Below are 14369 nucleotides of genomic sequence, written 5' to 3'. Positions count from 1 at the left end.
ATACTACACATTCACTTTCAGCCAAAAACAAGATATTGAAGTAAATAAATCTTTCTCTTGACACAATAGAGATACTTTTATATAACCTGCATCAAATCAATTAAAACGATTTAAAAACACAGAGCTTTAATAAGGTGAACACACAGGGAAGAGGGAGCAGGACTGCACAGCTGGGTGGGTATAGCATTATGGAATGTGACTTGGGGTGCACATGCTGTTCCAGGCAATGCCAGTGGGAAGGCTGGAGCAGCCTCAAATCTTTTGGTGAGTTCATACCTATGTAAAAGTTGTTGATTTGGTTTGGTTTTGCTTTTACAAGTGAGAGTTAGTTATTTATTATTTTGTAGAACTGAAACTGTGCAAGGTTTTCATTAATTTACAAAGAAGGCAGAACCTCGGGTAGCTATTGATTACTCAACTGCTATTTTAAATGCTCTGATAAATAATGCACACTTTAAACTTGCTCAGAAAACTGGCTTCCAAAGACAGAATTTGACTCACATGCTCTGATTTCCAAGGAGATGCCTAATTTAATGACATATTCAGGGCAAGAGACACAGTAGACTTGTCTTCGGTCTCTTAATGCAAAGATAGACACCTGCATTTTCGGACTTTCATGTCTCACAAAGTTCAAGAGTGATAATACTGCAAGTATGTTTAGGAAGTTGACCAGATTTCATGATTTCTTTGGTTTTATTTTTTTCATCTGGGTAGGATTTGCATGTATGAGGGAATATGTAATGTAGGAGGCAAGAAAGGTTTTTAACCCTGCATAGAATGATTAAAAAGTTCTGTTCCTTTGAACCATCTATGCAAGCTTTGGAGCTAAATTCAAGCATCAGATTTCAGGGATGCTAAGCTACATTTCTCTGCTTCTGATTATTGCATTCAGAAATAGTCTCTACGCAGCCCTTGGATACTTTTGTTTGCACTAGGACATTTAAGCAGAAGTTAACTTACCTTACAGCTCTGTCTTACAAGTTCACCCTGATTAGTACTGTTCCCTGTCAGTGGGTGGTGTGAGCAAGGTGGCTGGCAAACTTTTACTTTACGATGTTTTGTTCAAACCAACCTAGCTTCACAGCCAGCCTTGTCTGTCTTGATGCGGTGCCAGGAGGGCGACTTTCACCATTTCCTAAAAACTGGCCTGTGCTTCTTCTCCAAATCTAAAACATATTTCCATAGCACCAAACAGAGTGAGTCAGATCCCACCTGGAATTGCTTCACTTGGAAATTGTCACAAAGCTTCATGAAGTATCCAATATGCATGTTCTGCCTTGCAAGTCATTGCTTAAAATCAGCAAGACTTGATACCAAGATTAATGTCCTCTGCAACTGTCTCTTTACAACTGCATCTTTACCTTGCTGTTTTGCATCAGAATACAGAATCAGTGACCCGAAGTCTGCAGAGAGGAATTGCGTGAATGAAACAGTGGGAGAGCTCCCAATCTCATCTGGAGCAAATTACATATCCCATCAGGTCATACTTAGCTGCAAGCTATTACTTGATTACTGAAACCCCTTCAATGTCATGATAGCAGCCTGATTTTTTTGTACAGAAAATCTGATTACTTTAGTTTCTTGGGAATTCAGTCAGATCCTTCCACTGAACATTTATCAGTAGTATAGAAAAAAAATTACTCATCTTTATGGAACTAGCCTCTCCATCTTAAGCTCAGGAAAAAGAAGCTGGTGTATTTCACATTTCCCTAGCTCTGAATCAAAGCCATCTGAAGATGGAATGAGTCAGAAAACCAAAATGATTTTTGAAGGCCAGTATATCTGAAGGGAAATGACTTGTTCCTGTAACTCTTGTGCTCAGGAGGGGTGTTCCAGTGGCTCTGCCACTCTCTGAGATTTGAAGAAAAAAAAAAAAATTATCTGCTCTGTTGCAACCTTTGTTCATGTGTCTGGTAGTCTGGGGCCTAATGTGGGAAAGTGCAGGCTGCCTAAGGATGCAAAGCACATTTGTCATCGACGCCAAAATCCTTGAGAGCTGGTAGGATGCAGTTCAGCACTGACAGCCGTGGTTGATGTGAATGGGAACACAGGATAATTCTGCTGGCTTCTGCCTCGCTCATGTTCTTGCAAGACCCATGTCCTTTATTGCTTCAAGTCACTACATGCAATATAGATGCTCTACATGCTGCAGTCTTTGCTGGAGCAGCTGGCTGAAATCAAAGCCATGCAGAGATCTCCCAGGCAGTACCTATGGAAAGGAAGGATTTGACTAGGATGATGTCTACGGACAGGGACAGGAAGAGCCTGCTAGGATCTATTGGCAGAGCTGAAAGGCCTAATAAACTGGTCAGTGCGTGTCCCTGGTAAATGAGTGACCCGTGTAGATGCAGTGCCTTTTAATAAATAAACCATTTGGCCAGAACAAAAAACACACTTAACCACAGCGCACTCAGGAGCACTGCAGGCCTCTTTCAGAAAACATTTATCTGTGTCTCGATTTTGTTATTTATTTTAAAAAGAAAGGGCAGTAAACACTGTGCTCTCTTCAAATTCATGAGATCTGTGTGTGCCACGCCAGCCCAGGCTTAGCTGCATGACTCACACTGGTTGCAACAAACCGAGAGGCTGGAAAGGGTATTTCTTGTTTAATTCCCTGGAAACACAAACACGGTGTTGAAAAAAGCACTGGCACTGCACTGCACAGCTCCTGATTTAACCCACACGCAGAACATCCCACAGCTGATGAGTGACAAACTCTGGGGAAACGTGGCCTGGTGTGTCTCCCTTAGGATGTGCTGTTTGTGCCCAGCGGGCCAGAAGGCTTAGGGCATGCCCTGATGATTGGGGGGAACGATGTCCCTGCTGGCATCACTCACAGAGGGAAGGAGCATGGGTTGCTGTAGGTCCCCTTTTTGGAAAATACATAGAGCTAAGACATAGCACTGTGAACGGGTGTGCAGGCATAAGCACAACCATCCCTGCTGAGGAAGGAAGTTCTATTCTCAGTGCTTGGTGTCACTGTGTGAGTTTGTCACAGGAGTGAAAAAGCACACACAGAACTGCTGAGAGGTATTTGGGGCAGATATAAACCAGTCAAAATGAAATTTAGTACGAATCACGAATTGTACACTTAATAAGGTTGGAAAGACCAATCAGTTTATCCAGTCCAACCGTCAGCCCATCCCCATCATGCCCAGTAACCACGTCCCTCAGTGCCATATCCACAGTGTTCCTGAACACATCCAAGGACAGCAACTTCACCACCTCCCTGGGAAGCCTGTTCCAATGCCTCATCATTCATTCTGAGCAGAGGTTTTTCTCAATATTCAACCTAAACCTCTTCTGGCACAGCTTAAAGCCATTCTCTCACTAATTGCCTGGGACAAGAGGCTGACACTGACCTCACCACAGCCTCTTTTATGGCAGTTGTAGAGTGACAAGGTCTCCCCTGATCCTCCTCTTCTCCAGGCTGAACAATCCCAGTTCCCCCAGCCGCTCCCCCAAAGATCTTGTGCTCCAGATCTTTCACAGCTTTGTTGCCCTTCTCTGGACACGTTCCAGGGCCTCGATGTCTTAAAAACCCATGAGCTGATATTCTAACTCCCGAGGACAGTATCACAGCACATGTATTGAAGTGGTCAGAGTACTTCTATTTTTATACATATAGAATGGTTAGAGTTGGAAGGGACCTTTATGATCATCTGGTTCCAACTCCCTGCTGTAGGCAGGGACACCTCCCAGTAGACCAGGTTCCTCAAACCCATCCAGCCTGGCCTTCAACACCTTCAGAAAGGGGGCATCCACAACCTCCCTGGGCAGCCTGTTCCAGCACCTCACCATTCTCACAGTAAAGAACTTCTCCCTGATATCTATTCGATATATATCACTTTAGTTGCTACAAAGATCTGTTTAAAAGGACAAGAAACAGTGACCTTGCTTTTTCCATAACCTTAATTTTTCAGAAGAGAGCTTTCAAATAGGCATACTCACTTTTCTCTTTCTGTTGTAAAAAGAAATGTGGAAACAACAAGGTCTGCAAATTTTGAACTGAAATTATGCCTTTGACAGGAAGCAGCAGCCCTTGGAGTCTAAAATGTATAGTTCAGGGAGCAGGGAGTTGTTTTAATAATAGAAAATGAAGATTTATCATAGTAATATTACTCATGGATTAAGAGAATTTGCAGGGCCAGTATTAGAAAAAGACAAAGAACATACGATTGATCTTGCTGACCAAAGATAATTAGCAAACACTATGTGCAGAAGTGCTCTTACTGAGCAAAACCAGACAAAGAAGCAAGGAGGAAAGATTTGACAAATGTCTTCCCTCTGTTGAACCCTCTGCACATTTATTATACTTCTTCTCTATTCAAATTTATTTGGCAAGTGATTCCTGAAGATAATCTTTCTCTGATGTTTTGTTACTGAGAATTCATTTCATTGCTGATTGCCCATCCTCCTCTCTGTCAGTGTTCCAGCCACAGCATGACCTGCCCACCTCCACTGCAGTCCTGTGTGTCTGGAAGATGAGAGAAGGGAAGCTTTGTACCACAGAACACCTGCAAGCACTTCTTTCTGCAGCCTTCTACGACTCCTCTCCCCTCTGCCTGATCTTGTAGATCAACCTGAGATCTACAAGGAAATCTTCTGCTGGTGATGGAGTCTTGGTTCTCCCATCCTCAGCATGTGGCTGTGGCTCCATTCTTTGCCTTGTACCAGGGTGGGTCTCTGTCCCCACGCTTTGGCACTGAGGTGTGCACTGTTATGAGAGATGGAGGAGCATGAATATGTCCTGGCTTACAGCCTTTTCTTTCTGTAGCTTTTGATTTAAGCAGTACAGCGAGATCTGGACAATGGGTTTGATTTTATTTGTGATTGGCACAAGGGAAGTTGTCTTGCTATTTAGCATTAGGTACTCATTTTTAATGAGCATGGTACTTCTGCCTGGCACATCTCTTTGGTTTGTAAACCCTTTATGGTCCAGGGACTGCTTCTGTCCTTCCCCTTTTTTTGTTTACCAATAATGAGCCAATCTGGATAGGAATTTCTAAGTACAATGATAGTAGATTATTAGAGTAATGTTCACAGCAAGCTGAGCTGTTGCAAGAACTGAGCTGCTGCAAGAACTGTAGAAATAGAGTGCAGCAAGAAAACACAGCTTTAACTTGTTTATGTGTAAGTGAAAATGGTTGAATAATTTTTGCCAGGATTTATGTGGGTTGGACTTTGGATGTTACATTTCAGGTAAACTGTGGAGTGGATCACAGTAACTGAGGAGGCTACTGGCACTGTACTAATGAATAGTGGTGGCAGGTTGTTATATAGCAAGGAATTACCAGCCTCATTAATTTCATGCAGGGTGACTGATTGCCGGACAATTTAATGTGGATTGAAGTCACTGAATAGTCAGCCTCCCAGATGGTCTTTCTCTCCTCTTACACTCTATTTGGATATCCTTTATCTCTTTCTTTTTATATGATTTTTTCCATTTACATTTTTTTCAGCAAAGAATTCTTTCTTCCTCCTAACTCATTCCTCTTAACTCATTCCCAAGTTGACAAAGAAAAGTAAGATTTGAAAACTCAGGCAAGCTGCAGGAGGACTGAGAAGAACCAAAGTTCATGACATCTTCCACGTACTGGAAGCTAAATGTTCATAATTTACCATCAGTTTGTGAGCCACAAAGAGATCCTCATCCTAAAAACATTTATATCTCTCAGTGAGTTTATTTGTCTGGGTAATTCCATTGAAGAAAATGAAAGTACACACAGTAATAAAGTTATGCTTCAAAATAAACGTACACAGAGTCTCTGTCTGAATCAAACTTAAGCAGGGAGAGATCATGGGCTCAGATCTAGGTCACAGTTGCCTTCATAGTAGAAACAAGCCCTGTCGCTGTTTGATGTGCTAGAACACATGCAGCTTTATGGGCATCATTTCTGAGCCTCTGTAAGGGAAGGCTGCAAACAGTGTCAGACCCATGAAATTATGCATCCACAGTTTGGTCAGATATCTGTGTTGATATCTTTCGTAGCTCTGCCTGCCTTGAGTTGAAATGATGCTCCACTTATGTAGATTTTCAAAGGTGACATTATATTCTCTGAGCTTTCTGGAGCTTCTTGGAGCTGTTCTGCTCTTTGTCTTCACCCCTTGCTGCTCGTGGGGATCCAGAGGTCCCAGTTAGTTCCTGGACTGCACTTCCTCTGATCTTCTATCTCAAATAGAAAGAGCAGTCTGGCAGCTCAGCACAGGCTGACCTTTCAGATACACTGTGTGACACAAGGACATTGAGCTGAGCCATAGGTCTTAGGTTAGCAGTGGCCATTCTGACCCACTTCTCAGGAGAAGAATGGACAATTTGTTCTCTTTGCTGAAACTATTTATGAACTGATGTCTATTTACAGAGAATGGACTTTTTCTTGATCTGTCCCACCTTTCTGGGAATGTTGTAAAGAGTTGTATTCATTAATGCTCCTCAGTAAATACAAAAATGAATTCAAGCTTGTTCTTACAGGAAGAAGAGTGTGGTACGCTTGTAGAGTCACCGGATTTACTAATTACCTTTCAGTAACATATTACATCCTTACTAGTTTGGAAAACACAACGCCCGTGCCAGATACTGTGAAAGTACAACTAAGTCTAGTTGTATTTTCATAAAGTCCATGCTAAATAGACTGTAGGGAAGAGAATAGCAGAATTGCTTCACTGTGTTAATGAAGATCAAAATCAGATTTTTCAGAGTGGTGAATGATCTGGCTCAATATTTACAGCAGACCAGTTGCTCAGAGTTTGAGAAATACCTGTCTGCAACATCTGTTAATGTTGTTGCTGAGTAGTCTCAAAATCCAATTTTATTCCAATGCAGGCTTTGGAATGATGCTATAGCCCCTGAGGAAGGTAATTTCCTGGTACTTTGGAAGATGTACATCAGCTGCTCTGGCTGGATAAACTGAGGATGAGCCTGAAACTTCCTGGAAGACTCAGGAGAGGTTTTACTGCTCTCTGTTAGCGAGTGAGCTTGTTGCCCTGTTGGAAGTCTATGCAGGCAGAATTGTTATGAGGAGGTCATACGTCTTCTTAGAGTTAATAATGTGATGAGCTGGAAATCAAGCTGTGACACTAAGAAGGATGCTCTGAAGCAAATTTCAGTCCCAAGTCATAAGTAGTCAGCGCTGGGGGCTAAGGTTGTTTTTACTGAGGTCCTTTGCTTCATATCTTAGTGTTGTTCCCTTTTTGATATCAACAGTAGTCTACCTAATAAAAAAAAACTCATGGGACTATGAATATCTATGAAGGAAATGTAAACAAGGAGAAACAGATACTATTATTGCAAGATTTTTGAGAAATGGTAATGCACAGGAAAAGGTGGTAATTTAGCATGGCACATTATAGGAACCTGAAAAAGAACAATGATCTGAAATAAAATATTTCAGGCTGAGAAGGACATCTTAACTATAATTTTGTACTGTTTTATACAGATTGCAGTACAGACTTGCATATCACAGTGGTGTCTTTGACATGACTGATATATTTCATGTAGGGCTTTTTTTCCTTTTGTTCTGTTCCCTGATTATCACTCAGTGGTTGTAAAGGCACTGTCTGCTATTCTTTTAATGGAATTGTCATATAAACCACACTAGATTAAATCAAATGTGAAGTAAGAAACTGCACATTCTTTGAAATGTCAGAAGTCCATTTTTTACAGTAGACAAGCTCTTCAATACTTATCTGTTAGCACATACCTAGTTCACAAAGCATGAATTTACTGATACGCATCATACATGGAAGTTTTGTATTATAGTACAGACAGTAATAAATGGCAGATTTCCATTGAAAAGCAGTATTTGTTTCTTCTAAATTTAATCCTGAGTGCAAAATTGTTTCTATGATGCTCTGAAAACAACATGGTGAAACAAGAGAAGCATATTCAGGAGCAGAATATGTTAATATTCTGGAACCCCAGGAAAACACAATATAGGTTACTGAATTTTTAATGGCACCCAGTTTTCATAAAAAAAATTGTTCGTTGATCTGTTTTAATGTAACCTGAAATGAAACAAATCCAAATACTCTGAAGCATCATTTGCAAGAATTTCTACATGATTTTATGTATGTTTGAAGCCATAAGACTGAGTGATAGGGATCACTTAGAACAAAACACTCTTCCCTTAGAAAAAAAATAGTAATAATGATCAAAATCATGCCAGAACATGAAGAGAAAGTTATCTAAACTTATCTCCTAGAACATGTGGTTTCAAGACCTTAGCCCATCAAAGGCTGTTGATCATTCTCCCAAAGGGAGAACCTCCCTGCCTGAGAATCTTCACATAAAAAACAGTCAACAGTGCTGGGGCTGGATTCCTCATCAGCATACTTCTTTTCTCCCTTAACTGATAACAGACTCCTACAAATTCCATTTGAATCCACTTAATCTCCCAAATCCTGGTGATAGAGAGAGAATGTCTTGGAAAAGAGTGAAAATATTGCAAGCAGCACTTATTGTGAGTGGCTTCTGGCTGATACATTCAAATATCAGCCACGACGACAGATGTTGTAATTAGGTAAATTTAGAAAAGAATACGAAATTACATGATCTGTTATGCTTCCACTAATACAAGTGTAACATGAAGCTCCCATCCTGTTTAATTTGCAGGAATTCACCAGTGGCCTTGCCTGTCTATCTCACAGAATGCAAGGGGCGGGCAGGAAAGCTGGCACACTGAAAGCTACAGGAACTTTGGGGAAAAGAGCTAAGAGGAACTACAATGTTGAGTCAACAGAGATAATAAAAATTTCTGGTTAGACACGATGTTAGTCATTAAAGATAAAAAAATTTACAAGTGTGACTTTGGATTAGCACTTCAGGTTGTAGGCAAGCATTCTTCTTAGAAAACTCAACGTGTTAAAGAGATTCCATCTCCACCTTGTTGTTGAGTATGTGAACACTCCCCAGTCTTATTCCAATAAAATGTGCTGGATTGAATAGTTTAAATGATTAAAGCTTATTGTGGTGGAGTTGGGAAAGGGAATGACCATGTAAGGGTGTCTAACAGCTGTCAGCTATGTAGAGGACATACCTTGAGGACAGTGATTTTTAATTTTTTTTACCTGTTGTGCAATTGCTAGAGGCTTTGGTGCATTGTACTTTCATTATCAGTGAGATGGAAAAGCAGGACAGAATCTACACACGAGTTTCCCACAGAAAACTGCTAAACGATGCAGCAAATGAAGTAGGTTGGTTTAATTTTGACTGAAGAAGTGGAAAAGCACATTCTCTATGACTACAAAAGGAACTTGAAATCTGGTATACTCTTTCTGCTACTCTGTCCACCAATTCTTACTGAATATTCTAGATATTGCAAGTGGTCCAGTGGCAGTTTAATTAGTATGAATAAGGCAGGTTAGGACACACAATATTCATGGCCAGTTCATAAAGAGGTGTGTGGCCTGCTTGACCTCCTTACCACTGTTAGTCCTGGAGAGGGTATATTGGGAAACTGGTATTGTAACACTATGTTAAAGAGTGGATAGAAACATGGTTTATTTACCAGGTTGTATAGTGAAACGTGGCTAGAATTTTTGTTGCCTAAGTAAAAGTATATAAACTTTCCAACCTTTGGCTGTACAATTACTTTTGGCAGGGACTCTGGGAAGCTGTAATGGAAAAAGACTAGCATAGCTGCGGGATCAGGAGGTGAATGTCTATCTGTTCTTCCTGTAGATAACTGGAAACACATCTCTAAGATGAAATACTTGTCTTTTGTTGTCCTTTGCGGTGTTATTAAAGCTTGCTTAAGTGGAAAAATAGAATGTTGGTCACTAACATGTGTTTGCTATATTCTAAGGAGACTCACATCCTATTTTGGGTTCCTCCTCTTCAGAATTAATATTCTAAAAATGTGAGACTGTGGTTTTCACTGAGAAATGAACACAGTTAAATTCTTGAGATACAGTTAAACACTTTTTCTTTCTTTTCTTCTTTTTTTTTTTTTTTCTTTTTTTTTTTTGTGTGTGTGTGTGATAAATTTCCATAGAAAAACAAGATTTTGAACATGTTAAAAAAGAAGACAAGACTCTTGGAAGCAAACTACATGGAAAAAAAGACGGTGTAAAAGAAAGTTTTGAATATTAATAAACAGACATCTGTTTTCCTTTTAAAACAAGGATAAAAGGCTATTCATCATTGCAGGTGATGACATTTCTTTTCACCTGCTCTTGAACCTGTAAAGAATTATTTCACAGTTCCAGCTGGGGCACTGGAATATGATTATTCTACAGGTGGGAGTTTCTTTTGATGGCCTTCTATAGCAGCAGTGCAGAGAAAACACAAATTTCTCATTTCTCCTCAAATACTGTCATAATATTTGAGCTATAGGAGCATTGTTTCAAGCTGTGCTCTTCACTAGATTTTACAATAAACATTTTATCCAGTGGGGAGCTACAGCTCTACCAGGTACATGTTCATCTAATGTACTTGAATTTGCATGTATGAGCAATAATCAACAAGAGAAAAGCACCAGACCTGTGTTTCAGGGATTATGCAATAGGTTGAGTTAAGATGTCCTGTACTGGTTCAACCAGACACATGTCCCTCTGTTTTACTCAGGTGCTGTTTGGCTGCATGTGAGAAAGCAGGAGCTGGGCTTTGGCTTGTCTCCATCCCAGCTGAACACCTGGAGTCTTGCAGCAATCCTCAGGGTGAGGGCACGATGGAGGCAATGTGCCATGGGGTTGGTTGTTCTGGGGCAGGGCAGTGGCTGTTCATACCTTCTTCCTCAGGCACAGGGACTATGATGGTCCCAGTGCAGTCCTCCAGGGCTCCTGTAAATGCGTGCTCCTTCCTATGCCCAGCATATTCCCTGTGTTTCAGGGATTATGCAATAGGTTGAGTTAAGATGTCCTGTACTTATTTCCTGGGAATGAGGTGATTCTGGCTTCCAGCAGTGTTCCTGCTAGGAGAGGTGCCAGCTGAAATTGCAAGTGTTTTCCCTGTGGCTGAGAAAGGTAAAAGAAATAATTGTCTCCATCGTGCTTTCTAGCTCATTATAGACATGAAGACTAGGGCCTGGTAGACCACTGAGGCTAAATCATACTGTATCCTAGCATATTCCAGGCAGAACTTTGTTCATGGATGCATGTTTGCCCTATACACCTGCCTTATTTCTCATCTGTACAGTTTTGAGCAAGGCCTGTTCTTTTCCCTGAGTGAGGTGGCTTCAGACAAGGTGATTCCTGCAGTCGACAATGGGCTCGTGCAGGGACACCTTCCTGTAAGCAGACTGTGGCTGTGGGATGGGAAGGAGCTGCAGTCCTCCTGTCCCCACAGGGTCTCCCTCTCATCTTCACAGCTGTCTGACCTGGGAATGCAGGGTTCACGCAGCCTTATTGCGCTGACTGTCCTTAGCAGTACTTGCTAACTTCTTGCTTTGTATTAAATATGGTGGCTTTCCACAGTGTTTGCAACTTGCAGCTGCTGTGGATCTCAGAAACCTTACTTTACTCCCCTCGAATAAATAATAACAACCATCAGTCTCCATTACCGTACAGCAATTCAACATCCTGACATTTATGAGCTCACAGTAGGAGTTTAATTAGTTAAGGATGATTCTGCATTCTTCACGAGGAAGATTGGCTTTTTTTGTTGTTTACATTGTCATAAATAGTCATGTACATTGAAACACTTCAGAAAGTACCCAGGAAGTAAGCTTCCCTCCCACTTGGAAAAGATTCACTCTCAGCATTTTCGTGCCTTGTTTTTATTATCTTTGCCTGCAGTAAAAACCCTGAGACAGGCATGATTTTCAAGTAGAAAGCTTCTGCACAAATAGCCCCCAGTGCATGTTAACAGATTTAACGAGAGATTAAAGGGAAGAATGAGATAAATAGGAAGTATGAAAATTAAAAGTAATTCTAAGTGAGTCCTGCCAATATTCTTATTTCCAATTTTTTGTTTCTCTCCCAATAAAAGTCTGTCTTCCTGATTTCAGTTTTAAGAAATATTGTAAAGTGAAAAAAAACTATTATATCCAAACTAAAACATCTCGACTTTTGAGACTGTTTCAAAAAAAGGGAGAGTGTAGGTGGAAACAGGACAAAAACCTCTGAGCCAGGAAAGGGAACAGAGTAATGCAGAAAGGTGGTCAGACTCCAAGTGGCTCCTTTGCTGTGGATGTGGGTGCTACCATGATGGCACTGGAGCAGAGCCGGAGCAAACACTGTGGGGCTCTTCCCAACACCCAGATGGCCTTTCCAGATGCAGTCCAATGAACAAAGCCTCAGTGTATCAGATGGAAACTCTCCAGCCACACACACAGCAAAGTTCTAGGGGTAGAGCAGAGCTCTAAGGGTAGCATTTTCCACCTACCTGCCATTGTTGGTGACACACGTAACTCTTGCACGCAGCATGCCATTAAGTCCATGTTGGAAGGAAACTGGTAGGCAGTAACGTGCAGCATGCTATTGGTTTTTGAAAAATTTAGAAGGAATACATTAATAAATTATGAGGCTTGTTTGTGCAGGAGATAGAAGATGTGAATGTGAATTCTGCTTGGCCAAGGGATGCAATCAGCAGTCTTTGTTTCAGGAGGCAGGTTGTCTGATCTAAGAGGCCAGATTGGATGGAGCTCTGGGCAGCCTGATCTGGTGGGTGGTAACCCTGTCCATGACAGGGGTTGGAACTAGATGATCTTTGAGGTCCCTTCCAGCCCAAGCCATTCTACGTTTCTATGATTCTATGTAAAGAGGCAAATTTCTGAGAAGATCACCTGTTCTCACTACATACTTCATTCCAAATCAGGCAGTCATTGGGAAGCCTGTGGACCAAAAACCATGAAAACATCCTCAGTAATTCCCCATTGGGTAAATTGCCCATGAGTCCGCTCTGAGAAATGAGCGAGAAGGCCCAGTATGTCTCAGAATTTCCTTTCACGATAGGGAACAGTAGATTCACCCTACTGCTCGTGAACCCATAGCTAACTTTCACAATTGCCAAGCCTCTAGAAGCCAAAAATCACTGCCATGTAGGAAACTTCCAGGCTGAGCAGAAAGCTTGGTGTGTGAATACTAAAGGGAATGCAGGAAGTTTGTATTTTTTTTCACAACAGTACTTTGCCTACATCCCTGTTTAGACATCTGCATTTGTCTGGCATCAGCTTTGAGACATTCATGCTAATGCTTCTGCTACTAAACTAAAGACTCCCCTAGTTCCTGTATAAGTATGTACTTCTTCCCAATACATTAATAATTTGATTCCTTTGTGTCTCTTACTGTAAGACATCGTCTCCAACTCTTCTGAGACTCTTTTTTTGTGTCTTTTCTTGTTCAACATAATTGTCATCCTAAGTCTGCTCAGGGAAATTGCAGATTATGTCATTCTTAATTAAAAAATTCAGTGAAAACCAAGTGTACCCCTGGAGCAACTTGTTGCTCTGAGAATGATGAGATACTTCTCTCAGTCAGTGCTGTTTCTCTATCACACTCTTTCTGTAGCCCAGTGCATACAAGTGACATAAAAGTACAATGGTAGCCTGGAAAAATCTCTTCTTCAGAGAGAACATCTTGTATAAGAAGGCACAAATGCACATACAGTTCACATGCATTGTAATTTTCCAGTGGTTGTCTGGAAGTTGCTTTGAAACATATTTTTGAGAGAAGAACTACTTTTGTTTACGGTGCAGTTAGACAGAATTATGTATTTGCTTACAGGATTAACAGATCTGTTGAAATTAGCATTTTTCCTCTTATTGCCATTCCTGATAAGACCAAATTATTAAAAAAAAAAAAAATTATGTAATGATTAAAATATAGCTATCAAATAAAAAGAAAAATGACACCATCATGACAGCATATGCACAATGTTCAAGATAGTGACTCATATATTTACATACGAATGTTTGTATTCAGATAAAACCTGAAAGCATAACACAAACCCTTGTACTGCAGACAGAATCCCACTTCCAGAAGATGATGGCAGTGCTTTGGCATTCCAGGAGCAAATAACACAAAGTAAAATTGTTTGTTCTTGTCCTTAAGCATTGAAGATATGGACAGGTTGTCATTCAGAGAGACATAGGCTGGAGCAGAGGGCCCAGGTGAACCTCACGAGTTTCAATAAATCCAAATGCAGTGTCTTACACCTGGGTTGTAGCAAACCCTGTTATGAATACAAGCTGGGAGGCAACAGGATAGATCAGAACTCTGCTGAAAAGGATGGATGGATGGCAAGCTCGACATGAGCCAGCAATGTGCCCTCACAGCCCAGAAAGACAACCTTACCCTGTGCTGCATCCAAAGCAGCGTGGCCAGCAGGGCAAGAGAGTGATTCTGCTCCTCTGCTCTGCACTGGTAAGACCTCACCAGGAGTACTGCATCCAGATGTGGAGTCCTCAGTACAGGAGAGACATGGAGCTGAT

The sequence above is a fragment of the Tetrao urogallus genome (genome assembly GCF_951394365.1).
Source record: "Tetrao urogallus genome assembly, chromosome: 1".
NCBI classification, from domain to species: Eukaryota; Metazoa; Chordata; class Aves; order Galliformes; family Phasianidae; genus Tetrao; species Tetrao urogallus.
The sequence above is the reverse complement of the archived record's forward strand: the minus strand, read 5'-3'. Positions refer to the sequence as shown.